This window comes from Bactrocera neohumeralis, unplaced genomic scaffold, assembly GCF_024586455.1.
Source record: "Bactrocera neohumeralis isolate Rockhampton unplaced genomic scaffold, APGP_CSIRO_Bneo_wtdbg2-racon-allhic-juicebox.fasta_v2 ctg3615, whole genome shotgun sequence".
NCBI classification, from domain to species: Eukaryota; Metazoa; Arthropoda; class Insecta; order Diptera; family Tephritidae; genus Bactrocera; species Bactrocera neohumeralis.
Genome location: NW_026090865.1, coordinates 6,972 through 12,380, shown reverse-complemented (window position 1 = coordinate 12,380; position 5,409 = coordinate 6,972). Strand labels below are relative to the sequence as shown.

At 34.6% G+C, this 5,409-nt stretch overlaps 1 pseudogene; it reads left to right on the top strand.

Moving 5' to 3' along the window:
- The first annotated feature begins 3 nt into the window (after positions 1 to 3).
- LOC126767020 (mucin-2-like) lies at positions 4 to 4,726 on the top strand (annotated as a pseudogene).
- The last annotated feature ends 683 nt before the right edge of the window (positions 4,727 to 5,409 follow it).

Here is a 5,409-nt window from a genome sequence, read left to right as displayed (position 1 = left end):
CCACCGCCTTCGAACTCCTCAGATAGGCGGCTGCGGCATATCATCATCAAAGCGGTATGGAGAGTCCCATTGATATGTCAGTGTCATCGTCAACGCTAAAGCATCGCTCCTCACCGCCACCGCCGTATCGCGCGCCTCTACCAGGCTCCACATATGCCACCGCGCTCGCCCGTCCTAGCGTAATTACACAAGCGCCGTCGAAACGAGAACGCGAAAGTGAACGCGAGCTGTTGGCTAATCGTGAGAATGATAATCGCAGCAATGGTAAGTATTTACGCTGAAGCGCATAATTGAATTGTACTAATTTGAATTATATTTATCTACAGAATCCGTTTCGACTTGCGATACGGTCATCGATGAGCATTTTCGCCGCTCACTGGGTCCGAACTATGCAGCACTCTTTGGCAAAAAGTCACCCGGTCACAATCCAGAAACACCATCGCTACAGCCGAGCGCAGTCGCTATGACAACAACAGCGGTCATCAATACGTCGCAATTCCCGACACACCACCACCAACGCAACCGCCTTTGGCACCATCCTCATCGTCATCGTCACTACCACAGCTACAGCCGCAGGCACTGGTTGTGGCACACGGCTCAACGCCAGCCGCATTGCCACCCTACCATGCAACTGTCGTCGCGCCACAAGCGCTCATCTCACCAAAGCCGGCAGCGGTGTTACTTTCCCCGGCCGCCATTTACGCGGCTGCGGCTGCAGCTGCTGCTGCACCTCCGCCACCACAAATTGATGCTCTATCGTCGCATCATGTGGAGCATGTGATGGCTGTCGATTTGCCGCCACCACAACAGCAACCATTGGCTTTGTCCACTACGCAACGCAGCAATACGCCGCAACCAACAACACCAAATGTTGATGTTGGTGGTCCAGCAACGTGTTCATTGCCGTTGTCACCAACAAACGCCTTACAAACATCACCGCCACCACCAGCATTCCCCGCGGTCACACTGCGCAGCCAGACATCAATGGAAGCACACTCAACAATTAACTCGCGCTCACCAGTGGCAACGCCGCAACAATCACCAAATTCTATAACGGCAACGCCGACAATGGTGTCCTCTTCGACGCCCCAAACAACTACACAGACAGCAACAGCAACCGGTGGCTCTGCAACGCCGCCACCTATAATGCCGGCGATTATGCGCATCAAAACCGAACCGGGACTGACGGCAACAAACACGCCGCCAGCTTCACCAACCTCGACCTCATCGCCCACCAGCATTACAGAGGTGACTGCTTCCGTGGATGATCACTTTGCCAAAGCGCTGGGTGACACTTGGAAGAAGTTGCAGGAGAACAAGGAGGTGCGCAAGTGAAATACAAGGTGCCGCAGGAGGCGAAAAAGGTTTGAATACGTAAATGAAGAGTGAGAAGGTGTGGGCGTTGCAAATGTGTGAGAGCATACCAGTAAAAGAGGTGACTACATATGAAAAAGAAAAGCAAAAGGGAATAATAAAAATGTTTGAAAAAAACGGTACTAATTTACCACAACTATTAATTATATTTAATAGAAGAAAAGAACAAATAAAATGTATAGAGAGATAATAGAAACACTAGAGTTACAACTCTACAATACTCTACAGCGAATTCCCAAACGTAAAAGTGAAAATGTATTAGATCCTTTGAAAGAGTCTTCTATCCTAACCTATAACAATTAAAAAAACTTGTGCTGTCAGCATAGACTATAAAACAAAATTTCTTTGCTCTGGAAGTTTGGAGATTATAAGCAAAACTTTAAATTCAAAAACAAATAATCAAAATATATAATATTCAAAAATAACGCATATCTATAAACAATTAAAATAAATATACTTTAGTGATAAAAGCTTGTGGAAATTCTAAAACAAAGAGTACATCATGACAAACTCTAAGCTGCACTTACTAATACTTTAAGGCATATAAGAAATTTAAAAAAATAGCATCACAAGAACGACGTACTTTCTTTAGCCCATGCATATTTTGAATCGTTCAAGCAAATGCTTTAATTTACCACTGGAAATGATTCGTTCAATTTCTTAAGTATTAGAGAAACATCGAAATGCTTGTGGAATAAACCATATGTTTCCTATTTGTACATCTTCACATCCAAATTAATAGTTATCAAAAAGTAAACAAAACCAGCTGATCCGTACACTAATGTAAGTTTGCTTGAATGTCAGTTGCCAATGCAATACTAAAATAAACATTTCATTTGGAATATTTTTCAGAAATATTAAAATCAATTATACTTCTTTAATTTTTCTTCTTTTTGTCATTTTTTTCCAATTTTTCTGCATTATAAGTTCAACTCGATTTTATCTATTAACTATTATCATGCCACATACTAAAAAATTGTTCCCTTGCGTTTCATTAAGGTACTTTACATACAATCACCACTCATATGGAGTAAAGACAGCCGAATGTTCGAAAATCCTGATATTAGTTATATGCGGGCTAGGTCAAGTGTTCACCCAATTTTATCCATTTTAGGCAAAAAGATACACTGTTGTGAGTAAAACGAGCTCTCTCAATTTTATTAAGATACCTCACATATTGGGCGATACATAGTATGTGGTATAAAGTCACCAAGAAATTCGAAAATCTTTATATTAGTTATTTACGCGATTCAATCCACTTGTAGGACACAGACATACAGTTGAATTTTAATTATAAATCTGACATATTGACCAATATTTTTGGTAAAAAGTCAAGTATAAGTACTGAGATTCAAATATTCAGTACCTAGAGGCTTGAACAGTTTTTATTGGATTTAGACAATTTTAAGCCATAAAGTGACATACTCTAAAGGGGTTATACCGTTATATGTATTGCTTCTTGATTTTTACACTCGGAAGGAAAGAATCAGATGGAATTTAAAATTGTGTTATATGGAACGTAGGCGTGGCTTTTATCCGTTTTCGCCCATTTTCACACTGTAGCATAAAAATGGAATGCCACATATCAAATTTGATATGTGTTTCACCTAAATGTGGGCGATGCCATACCCAACATCCAATTTTGACCCTGGCCCCATTAACGACCTGTCAGTTTCATATCTTAATTTAGTGCTTAGCATTGTATAAGTTTTCGACTAATGGCGTTTTGTGGGCATGGCAGTGGTACGATTACGGCCTTTTCATTCCCTCACGCCTTTTCCAAAGACCATGTGCACCAAATTTCATTGAAATATCTCAATTTTTACTCAAGTTACAGCTTGCACAGTCAGACAGACAGACGGACGGACAGACAGTTACTCGGAACTCAACTCGTCTCGTCATCCTGACTATTTATATAATAACCTTACATCTATCTTGATTATTTTCAAGTAATTCATATACATATGTAGGTGAACAATATTTAACTCTGTAGCAACATGTTGCAAGAGTATAAAAATACATAAACAAGAGCAGTAAAGAAACAGGCCTACTTTGACATTTTATGACTTCAGGAGCGGATCGTTAACTTTATTTAAATTATACCGCGAATTTAATTTATTCACCAAATATAAGTAGATAATTTTGTTTATATACAATATCAGCATTCCAACAGCGAGATTTTTCAAAAATTCAATTCACAAATTTTGTTAATGCAAAAAAATCTATTTTTCCAGCAGTACCAATAAAAGTGTGTGCGGTTAATTAACCATTATATAGTACATACATATATCAGACAAATTAGTGAGAGTGATTATTGAATTCGTCTATTAGATGCATACATATGTATGTATCTTTTCGTCAATTTGTATGCAATGTTTGTAACTCGAAACTATTAGCAACTGCACAGTACCAAATATAAATGTTTATTGGTTATATTGCTACTTCCTTCAACTAATGAGCAATATTTTAAAACATTGTTTTTTACATTTTAATAACTTCTTGCATTTTCGGATTGGTTTAAAAATATGAATGATTATTAATTGTATGCAGATGCTATATTTCTTATATTACAAATATAAAACCACTTAGAGAAAACAATAGTAGCAACTGACTACAAGCATATACCATATTTAAGCAATAAAAAATGTTGTAAACAAATACAAAAAGAAAAACAAAAAAAAAAAATAACTATGACCGTACACTAATTGAAATTAAATTTAAAAATAATATTCAACTGGACTAAAGTACTACAAAATTTTATTATATATATAATAAAATAAAAATATAAATATAAATATTAAAATTAAAATTAAAAATAATTAAACAAGTAATTAGTTATTAATTTATAAAAAATAATTAATTAAAAAATATTAATAAATTTATAAGCAAGAAAAGTAACTGTATAAAGATCTCATTGAATGCAACTTTTGTGAACAATTTAATAAACGCAGATTTTACGTAATTATTACTAACACTAACACAATGGCTTGCAAAAAAGCATTAAAAACTTAATAAAATTGTATTTACATGTTTGTATGCATACATATGTATGTACATATATGTATATGCGTACAATATAAACTCATATTCGTTTCAATTTTAGTTTTATTGTATAAGCTGGTATGGTGATTTATTTGAAAAATTATTATACTATTATTTCTCGATATACTTTAGGATTATGTAGATTTACGGAGAAAACAAAGTTAATATTACAAATGTGCATAACGTCACGTTAATTATTTCTTAAGCAGAACCAAAAGAAAACAATACAAATACGTGCATAAATATTAAAAATTAAATAAATTAAAACAACAGATACGTGTACTAAATAATAAATATAATTATAAAAATATCTATGTAACACAACTACCGTTTCTGCAATTGATGCACATTTACTTTTTCAAAATTAAAGGTATACTTAGTACTGAATGTATGTAAATAAATAAATTATAGTTGTTACTAATATGAGTATTTCTTAACTTACAAAATATTTTATATCGAAATAAAAATAAAATAAAAACTGCTTAATAACTTCACATAATATATAACTGCATATACATATGCGTTTGTGTATGTTTAATTAAGAATATATACATTTTAATTTTGCTAACAAATAACTTTCTGCAAATATGAAAACAGTTTGAGTTTATATAAACATTTTTTATGTGTGAAAATAAATATTAAATAATATCTTAATAAGATGATCTACAACACACATATAGTATATACATACATTTTTATTTTATAAAAGCTTACATAATAATACAATTATTATACAAACTTAAGAAAATACGCAGCACTAGCATCATGGGCTATCGGCCGACTGGTTATGTTATATGCGTCGAAGAAGGTCGCTGTCTTTCAAAAAGTTGTAGATTTTCGAAATGTTGTTGCTTGAGGGATCCATCAATAAAATTATTGGATCAGTATTATTGAAGTTTGACAGTCTATGAGTTTGAAGTGCTGGACAATGTTGCAGAAGATGCAATAGATTTAAATCTGAATCACAAAATGGGCATTGGTTGATCTGAGTGC